The sequence below is a fragment of the Podarcis erhardii genome (genome assembly GCF_964252035.2).
Source record: "Podarcis erhardii genome assembly, chromosome: 9".
NCBI classification, from domain to species: Eukaryota; Metazoa; Chordata; class Lepidosauria; order Squamata; family Lacertidae; genus Podarcis; species Podarcis erhardii.
In genome coordinates this window covers 7,170,175-7,190,390 of record NC_138512.1, presented here as the reverse complement: position 1 = coordinate 7,190,390, position 20,216 = coordinate 7,170,175, and the positions used below count along the sequence as shown (strand labels likewise).

At 43.3% G+C, this 20,216-nt stretch overlaps 1 pseudogene across 1 annotated transcript; it reads left to right on the top strand.

Annotated features, from left to right (window-relative positions):
- Positions 1–15,847: 15,847 nt before the first annotated feature.
- On the top strand, positions 15,848–18,224 carry LOC309349758 (actin, cytoplasmic 3 pseudogene; annotated as a pseudogene). Its single transcript, XR_014161546.1, has 2 exons — positions 15,848–15,968; positions 16,769–18,224. The product of XR_014161546.1 is annotated as an actin, cytoplasmic 3 pseudogene (transcript).
- Positions 18,225–20,216: the final 1,992 nt, after the last annotated feature.

Here is a 20,216-nt window from a genome sequence, read left to right as displayed (position 1 = left end):
ACTCTTCGTGACCCCATGGACCAGAGCACACCAGGCACTTCTGTCTTCCACTGCCTCCTGCAGTTTGGTCAGACTCATGTTTGTAGCTTCGAGAACACTGTCCAACCATCTCGTCCTCTGTCGTCCCCTTCTCCTTGTGCCTTCCATCTTTCCCAACATCAGGGTCTTTTCCAGGGAATCTTCTCTTCTCATGAGGTGGCCAAAGTCTTGGAGCCTCAGCTTCAGGATCTGTCCTTCCAGTGAGCACTCAGGGCTGATTTCCTTAAGAATGGATACGTTTGATCTTCTTGCAGTCCATGGGACTCTCGAGAGTCTCCTCCAGCACCATAATTCAAAAGCATCAATTCTTCGGCGATCAGCCTTCTTGATGGTCCAGCTCTCACTTCCATACATCACAACTGGGAAAACCATGGCTTTAACTATATGGACCTTTGTTGGTAAGGTGATGTCTCTGCTTTTTAAGACGCTGTCTAGCTTTGCCATCACCTTTCTCCCAAGGAGCAAGCGTCTCTTACGGGGGCCCAATTAGTGCCATTGCCTTCCGTTAAAAGTTTAGGTGTAATCCTTGACGCCTCCCTTTCCAAGGAGGCGCAAGCTACAGCAACAGCCATGGCGACATTTTTCCACCTTCGCTGCATCAAGCAGTTGGTCCCTTACCTTTCCCGCCCTGATTTGGCCACAGTGATCCATGCGACGGTCACCTCCAGGCTTGACTACTGTAATTCGCTCTACACGGGGCTGCCCTTGAAGCTGTCCCAGAAATTCCAGCGGGTGCAGAATGCCGCGGCGAGACTCCTTACGGGGTCTCTGCCATGGGGGCATATTCACCCAGTGCTTTTCCAGCTGGACTGGCTCCCGCTGGAGTACAGAGTCAGATTTAAGGTGCTGCTTTTGACCTTTAAAGCCCTTCACGGCCTACGTACCTACGGGACTGCCTCTCCTGGTATGCCCCATGGAGAGCCTCAAAGTCCATAAATAGCAACACCCTAGAGGTCCCTGGCCCTAAGGAAGTTAGATTAGCCTCAACCAGAGCCAGGGCCTTTTCAACACTGGCTCCAGCCTGGTGGAACGCTCTGCCTCATGAGACCAGGGCCCTGCAGGATCTGATTTCTTTCCGCAGGGCCTGTAAGACAGAGTTGTTCCGCCTGGCCTTTGGCTTGGAGCCAATATGATTCCCTCCCTCCCTCTCTTTCTTTCTTTTTTCTTTTCCTTCTCCTCCTGCAATGAGGCTACATTTTAATATTTTAATGTTTCAATATTTTAATGTTGTATTTTAATTTTTTTTTTAAAGTTGTAATCATTCAACTTGTTTTTATTATTTCTTGTAAGCCGCTCTGAGCCCGGCCTTGGCTGGGGAGGGCGGGGTATAAAAAAAATATTATTATTATTATTATTATTATTATTATTATCCTGTATATATTATATTGTATACATTAGAAGATGAGACAAAACAATGGGTACACCTGGAGAGGGACACAATTGAAAATACCCTCACCATAGCATACTCATTCCTCCCGAACAAACTAAGGAAAATACCCACAACACTAAACAGGTTCACACAGACCATGCTTACAGCATGAAAAGGGGAAAATCAAAATGTTGATCAGAAACACATATGTGCTTACAGAAATCACAGTAGGCATGAGATAACGCTTACTACGTAAAAAGTTTTATTAAGGAATAGACACAGCAGATAGATAAACAAGGCAATATTTTCCGAAATCGAGATAAAGGGAAGTCGATCAATGTTATTTAAAGTTGTATGTATTTCGGGTTTTTTTCTTTTTTTCTCTTTTTCTTTTTCTTTTCTTTTTTTTCTTCTCTTTTTCTGTTTTTTCTTTTTCATTTTGTCTTTTGTACGTTTGTGAAATATATTTATGTCAAAATTTAATAAATAAATTTTTTTAAAAAAAACAGCATGAAAAGAAGAAGTAGGTAAACTGTTCCCAACCCCATCCCCACTAACTCCCCTGGCACACCACCCACTATTCCACCATGCAGCACAATACCTCCAGTTAAAAACCTGGCAAACCAAAGGCTTATACAGCCTAGCAGACTTCTACAGAAATAACAAATCCACATCAACGCAAGAAATACAAGACAAACTAGGGGACACTCAAATGCCCTGGGCTAACACCCCACCAATTACCGTATTTTTCGCCCTATAGGACGCACCAGCCCATAGGACGCACCTAGTTTTCAGGGGGGGGAATCAAGGAAAAAAATATGATTCCCCCCCCCCCCGCAGCTCTGGGAGCAGCGGACAGGCTGCACACAGCCTGTGCGCTACTCCAAGACCTTCTTCCTGCTTTTGCGGGAGGTGGCGGAATTCCCCCACCTCCCGCAAAAGCCCACAGGAGCCGCGTGCGACTCCTGCGGGCTTTTCGACCAGGAGGGAGAAGGGACTGAAATGGCCAGTCAGTCCCTTGTCCCTCCTCGGGGAAAAGCCCCCAAGAGCGGTGCGCTCTTTAAAGAGCGCGCGGCTCCTGTGGGCTTTTCAACCCAGATTGTGCCCCCCCCATCCTCTGGGGCTGGTGATGGGGGAAGCGCTGTTATCCCCCACCGCCAGCCTCAAAGAGCAGACTCTCCTGGCTTCAGCAGAAGCAACACAAAGCCTCCGGAGCGCAGGCTTCGGAGGCTTCGCGTTGCTATCGCTGAAGCCAAGGAGCCTGCATTCGCCCCACAGGACGCACATACATTTCCCCTTCATTTTTTGGGGCTCCGGAGCAAAGTGGAATGAGTGGCGCGGTGCTGTGAATCGACTGCTTTTTCCACGGAGTGAAGTCGCACAGCCGTTGACGGAGAGCGCTGACTTTTTCCTGTGGACAATTTGATTTTAAAAACAACTACCCGTGAGTAGAATAAATTGGAAGCTTTTAAAGAAAAAAAGACCTAATTTGGTATTGAAGCGGGGAGGCTCAAATAGGAAGTCCGCCTTCTGCTTTTGTAAATAGATCAAAGCAAAGAGGCTGCAAGCTAAAGTTTCGGAAAGCTGATCGGAAAGGACTAATTTTTCCAGCTCTTTAAAAAATAGTGAAGCCCCCCCCCCTTTGGAAGCAGGAGAAGAGGGGGGGAAGTTTGGACTATATATACCTGCAAGAGACAGGGGAGGAAGCTAAAATTCCACCGATCAGAACCTGGGAACAGGTTGCAAATAGGATAATAAGACTGTTGTGCCTTGGAACGTGCTTTGACTGTGAATAGAGAGATACATTGTTTTTAACTGCCCTCTTCTGATCTTAAAAAGGAGGAAAAGTAACTGAAAATTGAAACTAACCTTCTTCCTTGAGCTGTGTTTCAAAAGATGTTATTTTGGATTAATACGAGTACAGATAGCAACTATTTCCCCCTAGAGGAAGTTTCTGAAACTGTTACAAGAGTTGGATCAGGGGAATTTTCCATTTGTAAGATAAAATTGTGTGACTGTGGGACTGACCTTGGAATTGTTAAGTGTTATGGCAGATGGGAAAGAAAAAGTAGATTTGTCACTCCAAGACAAAACAACAAGGTCTGGGAAGTCTTGGCAGCGAAGAGCGTCAGCATCCGGCCCTTCGGCTGTTCCAACACAATCTAAACCAAGAGGAATGTCATCAGAAGAAGCTTTAGCGTTTGCATTAAGTAAGATAAATGCCTCACTGGAACAACTTAATAAGAAAGTCGATGATGCAACTACTACAATTAAGCTAAACACAGAAAGCTTAAATAACTTGGGACAAAAGGTGAATACAAATACAGAAACCATCGAGAAACTGATACAGGAATCTACTACAATACGACAGACCGCAGAGGAAGCCAGGGAAAAAGTTGCTGCCGTGGAAATTAAGGTAACACAACTTGAAACAGAGAGAGTCCCAGACCTGCAGAGGCAACTTGAGGACCACAAGTCGAAATTTTCTATGATTGAGCTTAAGGAAAAACAGACGAATTTGAGGATCAGAGCTGTACCTGAAGTGGAGAAGGACAGTTTGATAGATTTTCTCACGCAGGAATTTGCAGACTTTTGGGATTTGGATTTGGAACAGGACGAATTTAAAATCGTGAGTGCCTTTAGACTTGGAAGAGGAGGGAAGAAATAGAAGAATAGAATAAGAGACTGTTTGATTACCCTCCGAACTAAAGAAGAGAGAGATAAAATTTTGGGTTGGCATTATCAGAATCCTTTGGAAGTACTACAGTCAAGAGTGGAGATTTTTAAAGACATCCCGAAATACCTTTTGGATCTTAGGTCCAATTACAGTGATTTGGTTGCCCTGCTGAGAAAGAACAAAATCAACTTTAGGTTGGAATTTCCCCAAGGCCTATCCTTCAGTTTCAAAGGAAGGAAAATAAAAATAAAATCAGTAGAAGATAAAGTTAAATTTTTGAATAATCACGGTGAAGATTTGCAGAAGGAGATTGGAAAAGAATCAAGAGCATCGGACAGAAGATCACCTGATAGAGGACCAGAACAAAAAGCATTGGACAGAAGATCACCAAAAAAAGGAATACTGGACATAGCAAAACTACGGACTGAACAATTCAGTGATACCAACAGAAGAAGAGCAAGCATTGGGTGCAGTTGGAGGAAAATCAGAGTAATCACATCATGGCATTGCAAATATTAAGTTGGAATATTAATGGACTGAATTCTCCTGAAAAAAGGCACAGAGTCTTTCATTTATTGAAAAAGGAACAATTGGACTTGATTTGTCTACAAGAAACACATGTGACAAGGCTACATAGGAAGATACTGAGTAATAAAAGATTGGGCCATGAATTTATTTCATCAGACAAAGTTAAAAAAAGAGGAGTAGTACTTTATGCAAAGGAGAGCCTATCACCGAAATTTATATTTAAAGATGATCAAAGAAGATTTGTTGCAATTGAAATCCAATCACAAGGAGAGAAATTTTTGATAGTAGGCATCTATTCACCAAATGAGGGAAAATCGGAATTTTTTAAGAAGTTACACGAGACTCTGTTGGACTAAATAGACTACAATATGATTTTGATGGGGGACATGAATGGAGTGGTATCTACAAATATGGATAAGGCACAGAGACAGATAGTTACTAAGGATGGTAGATTACCAAAAACTTTTTTTGATATGACTGACAATATGGATTTAGTTGACACTTGGAGAATGAAGAACCCTCTGGGAAGAGAGGGAACTTTCTTCTCTGAGGCCAAAATGACATGGACAAGAATTGACCAAATTTGGGCAACTAGAGGGCTGACTCCGAAGATCAGAAAAGTGGAAATTTGCCCTAAAACTTGCTCCGACCATAATGCTGTGAAGATGGAAATGAAATTAACACCAATTGGTTCCTTTAGATGGAGGATGAACGACACTTTGTTTAGGAATGAAGAAGTGACTAAGAAGGCCCAAAAAACCTTGAGAGATTATTTCGAGATAAATATGAACACCACTGTTGAAAAAAGAGTAATCTGGGACGCAAGCAAAGTGGTTATGAGAGGATTTCTGATACAACAAAATGCAATTAAGAAGAGAGTCCAAAATGAGAAAAAAGATAAAATTCTGGAGAAAATAAAGGAAGGAGAAAAGAAATTGAGAGTGAAACCAAAGTTGCAGGAGATCCTGAAAGAGATAGTTATATCAAGTACAATATATGAAAATGATGAACCAGGAAATAGAATGGAAAATTAAACAGATGAGACAAAAGACGTTTGAATCGGCAAATAAATGCAGAAAACTGCTGGCTTGGCAAATGAAAAAAAGACAAAAACTTAATATTATTACAAACTTGGAAGTGGAAGTAAAGAATATATAGAATCCAGCGGAGATCAGAAAGTGCTTCCAGAGGTACTTTAAACAACTATATACACAGGAGACGCAGAAAGAAATGGACATTGACCATTTTTTGAAAATAAATGGACTACAAAAAATCTCTCAAGAAAATAAGTTAATGTTAAATTACAAAATAACGGACCAGGAGGTAGAAGGGGCCATTCAGAACATGCAATTAGGTAAATCCCCAGGACCGGATGGTTTGACTTCAAGATATTATAGATCCCTGAAAGAATGGTTAGTACAACCTTTAAAGGAAGTCTGTAATGAAATATTGGAAGGGAAAAGGACACCAGAGTCATGGAAGGAAGCTTATATCACACTTATACCGAAAATAGAGTCTGAGAAGACACAGCTTAAGAATTACCGCCCCATATCTTTGCTTAATGTGGATTATAAAATTTTTGCAGATATTTTGGCTAAAAGATTAAAAAAGGTGTTAGTAGAAGAAATTCATAAAGATCAAGCGGGCTTTCTCCCGGGCAGACACTTGTCTGACAATACGAGGAACATAATTAATATCTTAGAGAAATTACAAGTGAATATTAATACTAAAGCAGTTCTGATATTTGTGGACGCGGAGAAAGCCTTTGACAACATTTCTTGGAGTTTCATGAAGAAAAACTTACAAGGGATGGGGGTTGGTCAAGGGTTTGGAAATGGTATAGGTACAATTTACTCAGAACAAAAGGCTAAATTAATTGTGAATAATGTAGTGACGGAAGAATTTAAGATAGAGAAAGGAACACGACAAGGTTGCCCAATCTCTCCATTGCTTTTTATATCGGTCCTGGAGGTCCTTCTAAACATGATTAGAAGGGACCAATTGGTTAAAGGTATACATGTCGGAGCTAAACAGTACAAACTGAAAGCATTTGCTGATGATTTGGTATTGACATTACAAGGAGCCAGAGTCTAGTACTAAAAGAGTACTGGAACTAATTCAAGAATTTGGTCAGGTAGCGGGTTTTAAGTTGAACAAAATGAAAACTAAGGTTTTAGAGAAAAATCTAACAGTGATTGAGAGAGAGAGGTTTCAGAAGGAGACAGGATTAACACTGGTTAAGAAAGTGAAATACCTAGGGGTCAATATGACTGCCAAGAATGTGAACTTATTTAAGGATAACTATGAAAAATGTTGGATGGAAGTGAAAAAGGACTTAGAAATATGGTCAAATCTGAAGCTATCATTGCTAGGCCGAATTGCTGCGATAAAGATGAATGTATTGCCAAGGATGCTGTTTTTGTTTCAAACATTGCAAATTCTGGATAAAATGGATTGTTTCAAGAAGTGGCAGAGAGATATTTCTAGATTTGTCTGGCAGGGCAAGAAACCTCGAATAAAATTTAAGATACTAACTGATGCTAAAGAAAGAGGTGGATTTGCCCTGCCAGACCTTAAACTTTATTATGAATCAGCTGTTTTTTGCTGGCTGAGAGATTGGTTGCTTCTTGAAAATACTGACGTGCTGGATCTAGAAGGTTTTAACAACGTATTTGGGTGGCATGCATATTTGTGGTGTGATAATGTCAGGGAACTGCCATCGGAGCCAGAGGCGGAGGGTAGGCTCCAGAGGGATGCCGGAGAGGGTCCCAGTAGGGAGAGAGGCAGCCCATCCGCTGGGGAAGGAAATCAGCATAGCACCAGTGGAGGAGGGGGGCAGATGGGGGAATCGGAGAGAAGGCTCCAGGACTCCTCGGCGGAGACCAGCGGGGAGAGCACGGGTCCTCCGCTGCCCACACCCTTCCTGCGCAGAAGACTTCCGCGCAGGGAGAGTAGGAGGAGACTGGGCGTCAAAGAACTTCTTTGCTGGAAGAAGTTCAAGAAACGCCCACTGACGGATTCTGCCAGCGATTGAGACAGCCACGGATAGGTGTTCACCCAGGACAGAAAGGGTTCACCCAGGTAACCCAGCCAGGTGTGGCGCCAACTTACGCACAAGCAACCCCTAGTACCATTACAGATAATGTCAAAGCACATAAAGCGTTTAAAAATCATATTGTCAGAAAAGCACTGTTTAACGTCTGGATAAGATATAAGGACTTGCGGGCACTTCCGGGTTGGCGCCATCGCCGAATGGCGGACTCCCTCCGAGCTCCGGAGGGAGCCTGCTCGGCAGGGGCTGGGTCCTACCGCGCCGGCGACGCGGGGACCCTAAAAAACCATGGGCGCTGAAACCCATGGACATGGTGACTCGGCTGGCACCTTTTGCGCCCCCCCGACCCGCGAAGGAGCCTTTTTAAAGGCTGCGGAACGGGTGACGGGGGGGGTGGTGCTTTGAGTCCTCCGCTTCCCCTGCCGAGCGAAGCCGCATGCCATTCGACGGAGAGCGCTGACTTCTTCTATTGAAAATTTGGACTTAAAAGAATAACCCGTGAGTAATTGGAACCTGGATTAAAAAGGGGGATAAATTTTAAAAAAATCTGGAGCGAGCGGGGGAGGCGCAAAAAGGAAGTCAGCCCCCCCCCCTTGTTGTAGAGGAGTTAAAGTAATGGATTTGATAACTAAGATCGAGTGCAACCCTATTTTGACAAAGTTACTAACTTCGCGATGGAAAATTATAAGACTGAGCTGGAGGAGAAAGGTGGAATTGAACTAAAAAACACCCCCCCCCCTGGAATCCTGGGAGCGATTTGTGAGAGCACCGGGAGAAGAGAAAGAGAGGTTTTGACAGCTGTCAAACAGCTGTCAAAGCGGAAGAACAAAAATGAGAACTTTGTTACGAGGACTTTGCCGGTTACATTTGTTATAAATTGGATACAAATTGGTTAAAACAAGGAATAACAAGTTATTTTGACTGGTGGGCGTGATCTGGAAGGGAACTGAGTTATTGCAATCCACCTAGAGGAGCTGAGAGATATTACAAGTATTGTTGGCTTGGAATCTTAATAGAACTTTTTATCTCCTGGGAAACTGCAGAAATGGAACACTATTTTGTCTACAGAGGTCTACACACTAAAGGAGACAATAGATTTATCTATTGAAGAATGGAAGGGACTTGGCATAATGTTTTGTTCCTGAATAACAGAGCCTCTGCAGAGGAATTAGAAGCTTTTGGAATTAGAAAATTTGTGCAGGAGAGCAGGAAAAAAAAAAGAGGAGAGAGATCAACAAGAACAACAAGAACAACAAGAATTGGATAAAGTTGGAAGTGGGAACATTTGGGACATCCAGATTTGAAAGGTCTAAAGAAATAAAATTGGAGTTTTTACTCCTAAATATAAAAATCTGGATGGAAGAAATGGGCCTTTTTGAGATAGACTCCTTCCAAGATTGGACATTCCAAATTAAAGATGACTGGTAAAGGACTATGGCCTAGATAGATGTGGGAGCTCCAGGAAGACATCAGACGTTGATGAACATTGGGAACGCAACCGGGAAAGGGGGGAGGGAAATTTGGAATCCAAAGGGCGTAAAATTATATTTGATTATTTTAATTATATTTTATAATTTTATCCTAATTAATTATATTTGATTATTTTAATCTGTATTGTATATCAAAGGGGGGAACGCGTGGAAGGGAACAGGTCGATTTTAGGGGATGGGAAAATATTTTTAAAATTGGGCTAATGATAATAAGTTCAAAATCTGGGATAAGAATTTGCTGAATTTATTTGTAAGAATTGGAATACAAGAGGGGGAGGGGAGGGGAAGTCCTGGAAATATGTTATTGAAAATAAGATTTTAAATTCGGATGTTTTGTTTTTATTTTTATTTTGTTGTAATTGGAAATTTCTAATAAATATTATTTAAAAAAAAAAAAGATATAAGGACTTGCTCAAAAATAAAACCCCAAGGTGGTTGTCACCAATGGAAGCGAAGGCTCAGAAAAAGCTCAATATGGAGGCCAAATGGCCGAAATATTGGGAAATTCTGGACAAGAGGGAGATAGATTAAAACTACAGAGTTTTGAAAAACTAAAAGACAAAGTGCGAGATTGGCTCCATTATTATCAAATAATGGAGGCATATAATCTGGACAAAAAAAATGGCTTCAGGTGGAAAAATCAAAATTGGAAATAGAACTGTTAGATCCCAAAAGGAAGAACTTGTCAAGAATGTATAACTTGCTGTTGAAATGGAACACTCAGGATGAAACGGTGAAATCAGCTATGATTAAATGGGCACAAGATGTTGGACATAATATTATGATGGCTGGCTGGGAACAGTTATGGACCACAGGTATGAAATTTACGGCATGTAACGCCTTAAGAGAGAATATAATGAAAATGATATACAGGTGGTACATGACACCAGTCAAGCTTGCAAAAATTTATCATTTGCCCGATAATAAATGTTGGAAATGTAAAGAGACTGAAGGCACATTCTTTCACCTTTGGTGGACATGCCCAAGGATTAAGACTTTCTGGGAAATGATCTACAATGAAATGAAAAAGGTATTTAAATATACTTTTCTGAAGAAACCAGAGGCCTTTCTCCTGGGCATGGTCGGCCAATTGGTGTCAAAGAAGGATAGAACTTTCTTTATGTATGCTACAACAGCAGCAAGAATACTTATTGTAAAGTATTGGAAGACACAAGATCTACCCACCCAGGAAGAATGGCAGATGAAGGTGATGGACTTCATGGAACTGGCGGAAATGACTGGCAGAATCCGAGACCAGGGAGAAGAGTCGGTGAAAGAAGATTGGAATAAATTTAAAGTTTATCTACAGAAACATTGTAAAATTAAGGAATGTTAGAAGGAGGCTGGAATGAAGTTATGTGGCTTTAGCAGAAATATTATAAAGGATTAAGTAAAAATAGATTGTTAATGGATGAAAGGGGGAAAGGTAAAGTTACATTATATTAAGATAAATTATAGGATAAAAATTGGGAAAGATGGAAAGGATTTGCTGAAATAGCTAACCGAACTAGAATACAAAAAAAGGGAGGTGCGAGGAGGTCAAGGAAACAAGCAAATGAAAGATAAGTTATGGGAAGGTTCGTTGTGTTTTTTAATTGTTTCTATTTTTCTATTTTTCTGCTTTTCTGTTTTTTATATATTTTTTTCCTGTTCTCTTCTTTCATTATTGTGATGTGTTGTCAAGTTTTTGTTTAACTTGGAGTTATCTTTTTCTCTTTTTGTAACATTTAAAACTTTAATAAATATTATTTAAAAGGGAAAAAAAAAAGAAATCAGCAGCAACTAGGCCCTTGACAACCTTCGGAAAACCCCTCCTAACAACAAAGGGACACAGCAAAGGGATGGTATCCACAATATACAAAATACTACTCCAAAATCCCACAACCCCCCTAGACGTAATCTAAAAACAATGGGAGGGTGACATAGGCTATGAGATCAACCCCACACAGTGGACCAGAATGTGGTCTAAACCTCCCTTTAAATCCATATCAGCGAAAAGAAAAGAATTCACTATGAAACTCACTAACAGGTGGTAACTAACACCACGGGAACTAGCACTAATACGCCCAGGAACCTCACCAAAATGCTGGAGAGGGTGCACCTCCACAGGCACATACCTCCACACGTGGAGGGAATGTCCTAAAATCCAACTCTTCTGGACATCAATCATGCAAGAAATAATGCAGAATAACTAAGCAAGTCACCCCAGAACTGGCCCTACTAAACATCTTCCAAGATAATAATGCCCACTCACATCACAAAGAGCTCAGAAGCATATAGGCAGATACTGGAGAGAGCTGTTAGGCGTAAGCATAGACCAATGGTATCAAATAGTATGGGAAACAGCCTTATTAGAAAAACTAATGTAACACTACTGTCTCACAACAAATGAAACTGACCTGCAGAAAACATAACTTGAAAAAAGAGACATTGTACATACTTTTGTAAACCAAGAAACCTTTAATAAAAATAAATAAATGGTGAGCCCAGCTAATTTGTGCTTTCCAAAACAAGAGGTGAACTGAATCACAGCCGTCAAAGTTGACATTTCTACAAATTTTGCAATACAGCTTTCCAGTTAAGTACAGAAATGCATATACCCGGGCAAAGTGTGCATTTAAATGCATATGTGAAAATACATATAGGAAAAGATACCTAAATGCAATATTTAAATGCATTCTATCAGGGGAAATTTCTTGGCAAAAATATGACTATTAAGCTAATTAGAACACAGAAATGTGTATATTAGGAGATAATCAGCCTGATGAAGACAATATCTTGGGGCAGGATGTCACCAACACTCCATGCATCAGCACTGGTGAGGGGCAAGACTATGTTGTCTCTCTGGATTCCACCATAACTAGCAATCTCTCCATTGACGCCGAACCGGACAAGAGTATTGGTAAGACAGCTATGGCAATCGCCTCTCCAAAAGGGTATGGGAAAATGTGATGCCAACAGCCAATACCAAGTTGAAGGTCTACCAGGCTTGCGTGTGGAGGACGCTGCTTTATGGAAGTGAGTCGTGGGCAACTTACAACCGTCAGAAGCGACTCCTCAATGGGGCCCAGATGTGCTGCATCAAGGAATATTTTGAGCATCACATGGCAGGACAGAGTCTCAAACAAAGATGTGCTCCCCCAAGCCCACATTCCCAGCATGTTCACACTCTTGTCTCAGCGATGTCCATGCTGGCTTGGTCATGTCAACAGAACAGAAGATGGCAGGATCCTGAAGGATGTGCTCTATGGGGAGCTGGCTTCATGCACCACGCCCGTTGGCAGACCAACTCTGTGTCACAGAGATGTTTGCAAATATGACATGAAGGCTGGCAACATCAACCCCACCGGATGGGAATCCCTTGCAGACAACCACTGTGCCTGGAGAATTCCATTCCTCCCGCGGGGAGCCTTTGAAACTGTTATAAGAGCTGAGCTGGGGGAACCAGCTGCAAGATAAGAGACTGTGAGAATCAGGGATTGACCTTGGACTATTTGAGAATGTCGACAGAAGAAGCTTTAGTGATTGCATTATGCAAGATAAGTCACTCGTTGGAACAACTCCACAAGAAGACAGATGTCTTGGGACAAAAAGTGACTAATTTGGGACAAAAAGTGAACATCAATACAGAAATTATTCAGGATCTGGTACAGGAATCTACTTTGACAGGGCAAATTGTCAAGAAGGCGAAGGAGAAAGTTGCTGTTGTTGAACCTAAAGTAATACAAGTGGGAGCCCCGGCCTTACAGAGGCAAATTGAGGACTATAAGTTGAGGCCTTTTATGATTGAATTTAGAAAAAGTCAGATTTTGAGGATCGGAGCCCTGCCTGGACTGGAGAAGGAAAGTTGGGTAGATCCCTTCATGCAGGGATTTACTGACTTTTGGGATTTGGACTTAGGTTGTGAGGAGATTGGAGCTGTGGGGGCCTTTGGATTTGGAGGAATTTTGAAACATGTCCTGAAATACCTTATGGATTTTAGATTTAACCATGGAGATTTGGTTGACCTGTCGAGAAGGAATAAAAGCATTGCTAGGTTGGAGCTTCCCCAAGATCTGCTCTTCAGTATCAAAGGAAGGAAAATAAGAACAAGATCAGTAGAAGACAAAGTAAAGTGCATGTATAAATATGAAGAAGACCTGCAGAAGGGACTTGGAAAAGAGTTAAGAGCTTTGGACAGAAGATCACCAGGTTGATGGACTATTTGGAATTGACGAATGACTGGCAGTATCCGAGACCAGGGAGAAGAGATGGTGGAAGAAGATTGGAAAAAGTTTAAAGTTTATTTTCAGAAATAGAAATATTGTAAAATTACTGAGTGTTAGAAAAATGTTGGAATGAAATTTTATGGCTTTAGTAGAAATGTTATAAGGAGTTAAGCATAAATAAGCATTATAGTATTAATGGAAAATAAGGGTAAAAATAAGTTAAGATATTTATATGACAGAAAATAGAGAAAGATGGAAAGGAATTGCTGAAACAATTAATAGAAGTGGAATACAAAAAGGGAGGTGAGAGGAGGTCGATGAAACAAGGGTATGAAAGATAGGCTACTGAAATGGTATGATGTATGTTTTTTAATTGTTTTTGTTTTGTTTTGTTTAGGTTAATGTTGTGTTTTGTATTGTTATATATTGTATTGTATTGTTTTTTCCCTTTCTTGTTGTTTTTTTCTTTTTTTCTTTTTTCTTTTCTTTCCTTTTTGTAAGTTTTAAAAGTAATAAATATTATTTTTAAAAATAAAAAATAAAAAAAATTGCATTCCTCCTGCGCTGCAGATGTGTGGGATTGTTACATGTCACATGTCTGTTTACATTCCAGCACAGATTGTTGGAGTCTCATGAGCGGAACATCCGCTCTGTATTGCGTTTGTGTTCTCTCTCCAAGAAGAACAGCAAAGAGAGAAGCCATGTTTTCTTTGTCCTGATATATGTACAATAAACGTATCCTAGTATCGAGAAAAGCAATGACAAACCTAGATAGCATCTTAAAAAGCAGAGACATCACCTTGTCAACAAAGGTCCGTATAGTTAAAGCTATGGTTTTCCCAGTAGTGATGTATGGAAGTGAGAGCTGGACCATAAAGAAGGCCGATCGCCGAAGAATTGATGCTTTTGAATTATGGTGCTGGAGGAGACTCTTGAGAGTCCCATGGACTGCAAGAAGATCAAACCTCTCCATTCTGAAGGAAATCAGCCCTGAGTGCTCACTGGAAGGACAGATCCTGAAGCTGAGACTCCAATACTTTGGCCACCTGATGAGAAGAGAAGACTCCCTGGAAAAGACCCTGATGTTGGGAAAGATGGAGGGCACAAGGAGAAGGGGACGACAGAGGATGAAATGGTTGGACAGTGTTCTCGAAGCTATAAACCTGAGTCTGACCAAATTGCGGGAGGCAGTGGAAGACAGGAGTGCCTGGCGTGCTCTGGTCCAGGGGGTCACGAAATGTCAGACACGACTAAACAACTAAACAACAACAGTATCCACGCCTCAAGCCAAATCTGCTGTGTGTTTACTCTGCTGAGTAACGTATGCTCACGCACAGCAGCATGAGTCGCAGACGTCTGCCAGAGGAGGGTGACTGATAGATCTCCTCAGCGGCAAGGCTGAGAAGGGAGACGCTTCAGGTGGGGTCTGCCCAGCTGGCTTTCCATCCCACGGTTCCGACAGCAGTGACCAGAGGAGGAATGACTGCGCAACGGGGACGCCTTCCTCTGCCCCAGCTGCAGATGAAAACTTGTCTCTCATGTATCAGTCTCCACAGCCACAGAAAGTGCTGTAACTCTGCAACAGTTTGTCTTCACCCCTGATGGTGCACTTTTCCACGGTTTCTCAAGGCAGATGGATGCCAACAACAGGCCAAGGGCTGTGAAAAAGTTTTTCAGTGCGATTTTAAAACAAACCAAGGCTGACAGTGAAGCAGTGCCCAAGTGAATGGCTCAGTTGTCAAACCTTCACAGCACCCATCAAAACCAACCCTACATGTGCCCACATCTCCCCACTTGAACCACTGTGAACGGTGGAATTGGCACTCTGCAGGTGCCACGTAAGACCCCGTCCCACATTTGCAAGAATGAGATTGCTGAGTGTGGCATCACCTACATTTCAGAACTCCTTGCCTATTGGTATCAAGCGGGCGCCTTTTCGGCACCTGCTAAAAACATTCTGCCCAGATCCTTAGGAGGTTGGTGTGAATTTTAACCTGTTTCAGTATTTTAACTTTTTGTATGTTTTAAGGGACTGTAGATTTTTCATGCTTTTATTGTTTTGTGATTTTGTAAGCCACCAAATTTCTCCCCCGCCCCTACTTCTAAACAGGTGTGGACAGGGTTGCATCCTAAGCCCACCTTTTACCTGGCACCTCAGAGGCACAGTCTGGAGCACGTTTTTGCAAGGGGAGCCAATAATCAATCTCCAAAGAGCAGGTTGGATCAGTCACCTCTTTAAATGGATTTCCAGAGGAAGCTAGAGAAATCTGGCAACATAAGGGAGATGTGGAGTCAGCAGAAGGACTTTACACACACCAATGAATTTCTAGAATATTACCAGAGATGCTTCAATCTGACCATATTTGGCCATTCTGCAAAATGCACCCCTTTTGCTCTTTGCCCTGAGAGGCTACAGGAGATGTATTTATGTATTTATGATATTTCTTTATTGCACATGTGGTTTAAAATAAAACCTTTCAGCAGATAAGCTGAGGTATAAGACCAGGGGCAGATTGGATAGGTAAGTGGAGCGAGGAAGGAAAAGATTTTGCGTTTACTGGGATCCTCGTGAGATTGACAGCAAAGGCGACCACATCTCCCTCAGGTAAGTATGAAACAGGACTCAGCACCCACGGTTTCTCTGCCTGATCCGTCTTGTTCTGTTTGTCTCCTTTCTACTCTGTAGAATTACAGAACTGTAGAGTTGGAAGGGACCCTCGAGGGTCATCTAGTCCAACCCCTGCAATGCAGGAATCACAACTACAGAATCCCTGACAGTTGGCCATCCCACCTCTCTTTAAAAAAATTCGAACTTTATGATCAGAAGCAAGGTGAGCTGTGGTGGAAATAACAGCTTTCTTGCCTTGCCTTTGGGCAAAAATGGCAATGCAGAGAGAAAACAGGCAGCACTGATTAATCAGGGAGAGGCAAAATGCATCTGTCTGTGCTGGGTAAGTTGACCAAACCAGGGGCAAATTGAGTGGTGCCATCTTAATTCGTATTGACACCAAAAGGCACCTTTGCTGTATTGTTCTCAGAGCCTGATGGCACTTTTCTCCGTCAGGCAAGCTTCTCTAAATGTGTAAAGTTGATGTGTATTCCAAGGAGTAATTTTTTTTTTGTATGTGTATGTACTTAAACGCCAGCTTTGTTTGCATTTGGCAGATTTCTTAGCTTGATTTGTTTCTTACTTCTGACTCATATGGATAATTCTAAAGTGCACTCTCAAAGTGGATGAAAATGAATGAAGTTACCTGGGATGCTGATGGGGCTTGCTTGGTTTCCCTGAAGCTGGAGAATACATTAGTGTTGTATAGCTTGTCTCTAATCTCTGTTGTCTAAAGTGTCCCCACCCTTGTCCTAAAGCAGCTGCCTGAAGTCTGTCCCGTCTTGCATTCCCTACAGGTCCATTCAAAATGGCGGAGGATGAGGTTGCCGCTCTGGTCGTGGACAACGGCTCCGGAATGTGCAAAGCGGGATTTGCGGGAGACGACGCTCCACGGGCCGTGTTCCCCTCCATCGTGGGGCGGCCCAGGCACCAGGGGGTCATGGTGGGGATGGGCCAGAAGGACAGCTATGTGGGGGATGAGGCACAGAGCAAGAGGGGAATCCTCACCCTGAGGTACCCCATCGAACATGGCGTCGTCGGCAACTGGGATGACATGGAGAAGATCTGGCACCACACCTTCTACAACGAGTTGCGGGTGGCCCCCGAGGAGCACCCAATCTTGCTCACAGAAGCCCCCCTGAATCCGAAGGTGAACCGCGAGAAGATGACGCAGATTATGTTTGAGACTTTCAACACGCCAGCCATGTACGTGGCCATCCAGGCTGTACTGTCGCTCTATGCTTCTGGCCGCACCACCGGGATTGTCATGGACTCCGGGGATGGGGTGACCCACACCGTGCCCATCTATGAGGGCTATGCCCTGCCCCACGCCATCAGGCGCCTGGACCTGGCTGGTCGTGACCTGACTGACTACCTCATGAAGATCCTGACTGAGAGGAACTACAGCTTCGTCACCACGGCCGAGAGGGAGATAGTGCGGGACATCAAGGAGAAGCTCTGCTATGTGGCCCTGGACTTTGATCAGGAGATGGCCACAGCCAGCTCGTCTTCCTCTCTGGAGAAGAGCTATGAGCTGCCGGATGGGCAGGTGGTCACCATTGGCAACGAGCGCTTCCGGTGCCCCGAGGCCCTTTTCCAGCCCGCCTTCCTGGGCTTGGAGATGGCTGGCATCCACGAGGAAACCTACAACTCCATCAGAAAGTGCGATGTGGACATCCGCAAAGACCTGTATGCCAACACAGTGCTCTCTGGTGGTAGCACCATGTACCCCGGCATTGCTGACCGGATGCAGAAGGAGATCACATCCCTGGCCCCCAGCACAATGAAGATCAAGATCATCGCCCCACCAGAGCGTAAATATTCGGTGTGGATCGGGGGCTCCATCCTGGCCTCTCTCTCCACCTTCCAGCAGATGTGGATCAGCAAGCAGGAGTACGATGAGTCTGGCCCATCCATCGTCCACCGCAAATGCTTCTAACAACCCAAGCAGCCAACCTCTTCTGGCCAAGTCAATATATATTGGGGCCTTGCTTTTATCTGTTGAATTCTGTCCTCTTGCAGGATATTTAGTATTTATCCAGTTCTTGATTTGGCTCCTGCATTGGGCAACCTTTGTCCACCGCTTTGCCAAGGCTTGTCCACAGCTGCACTCTTAATAATAATAATAATAATATATTTCTACTCTAGCCACTCTGATTGATTGTGTACCACCTTTGCCTTTTCTTTTTTTCCGATTCATGTGGAGTTCAGTACTTTATTACTATACATTTTCTCTGTCAAACAAAGCAAGCCAATAAAGTCATGCTAAATGAAGTAAAAATTGGTGTGCTTCTTGTAGTAAACGACTCTCTTGATATGATAACCACAACTTTTTGGAGCTAACACCTAACATGAAGCCAATCTACTGCTCAGCGTTGCAGCAAGCCAGATTGGGGGTACAGAGAGCCACACTTGTGGTTTCTGCTTCACGTGTCCCCATGTCCTGCTGCCACAGCGTCCAGAGTGAGCAAGTAAGTAAGTAAATTTTTATTTACTGTTAAGTTGTGGGCGAACATATCAGACGACACAGCGATTCTTCAAACAGCTCTTCTTTATTCTGAGGCCAGAACTGAACTGAACTGAAGGGCTCAGTCAGCCTGCTTATATAGAGCTCCAGTACCTTGTTACTGTAACAACTTTCTAAAACTATCCAATCACTGAACGTCACTTTTGATCCTTCATTTGCATAACTATCTACAGTGTCCCCCTGCTGGCCCAGGGTGAGAACTTCATTACATAACATTTACCGTATACCCCGCTCTCCGCAGTCAAGACCGGGCTAAGGGCGGCTAACATCAAATATCAAATACATTAAAACACAATCAAACAATTCATTAAAATACAGCTTAAAAATTAGAATCAGGATAAAATTAAATGACTGCTGATGAATTACAACCATGGGGTCGGAGACCTCAAGTATTCATCAGGATCAGCTATCCATGTTGGTCCCACATGAGCTGATAAAAGGGCCAAAGAGGTAACTTACAGGGTCCCATAGGGTCAAACTGGGCCCAGACCGAAGGCCAGGCGGAACAGCTCTGTCTTGCAGGCACTGTGGAAAGATGTCAAGTCCCACAGGGCCCTAGTCTCCTGTGATAGAGCATTCCACCAGGCTGGGGCCAAAGCCGAAAATGCCTTGGCCTTGGTTGAGGCCAGTTTAACCTCCTTGAGGCCCGGGACCTCCAAGATATTATTATTTGTGGACTGTAAGGTCCTCCATGGGGCATACCAGGAGAGGCAGTCCCATAATACAAGGGTCCTAGGCTGCATAGGGCTTTATAACAATAACAATAACAATAACAATAACAATAACAATAACAATAACAATAACAATAACAATAACAATAACAATAACAATAATAATAAAATTATTTATATCCCGCCCTCCCCAGCCGAAGCCGGGCTCAGAGCAGCTAACATCAAATGTATAACACATTAACATAAAATCAGACAATCAATTAAAATACATCCTCAAATCAGATCAGGATCAGAATAAAGTCCAATTGGATGGCAACCCACCAGGCCCAACTGTTTGTGCTGAACTTATATGGGCCTGTGAGAAAAAATTGGGAGGCCACTTTCATGCAAGTTCTTATGAAAGGGGAGAGGAAGCCAGACTGAACCCCGACCAAAGGCCTGGCAGAACAGCTCCGTCTTGCAGGCCCTGTGGAAAGATGTTAAAACCAGCACCTTAAACCTGACCCTGTACTCCACCAGGAGCCAGTGCAGCTGGTATAGCACTGGGTGAATGTGATCCCACAGCAAGGACCCCGTAAGGAGTCTCACTGTGGCATTCTGCACCCGCTGGAGTTTCTGGGTCAGCTTCAAGGGCAGCCCCGCGTAGAGCGAGTTACAATAATCAAGCCTGGGGGTAATTGTCACATGGATCACTGTGGCTAGATGAAGGCGAGAAAGGTAAGGGACCCACAGCTTAGCATGGTGAAGGTGGAAAAATGCCGCCTTTGCTGTAGCTGCAACCTGCGCCTCCATAGAGAGGGAGGTGTCAAAGGTTACACCCAAACTCCTGACAGAAGGCGCTGGCACTAATTGAGCCCCCGCAAGAGATGGGAGTTGGCTCCCCAACCCCAAGTCGTCCCAACCCAGCCAGAGGACCTCTGTCTTCAAAGGATTTAACTTCAACTGGCTCCCACGCAGCCATCCAGCCACAGCTTCCAAGCATCTGGACAGTGTGTCCGGGGCCAAGTCAGGATGGCCGTCCATCAACAGATAAAGCTGGGTGTCATC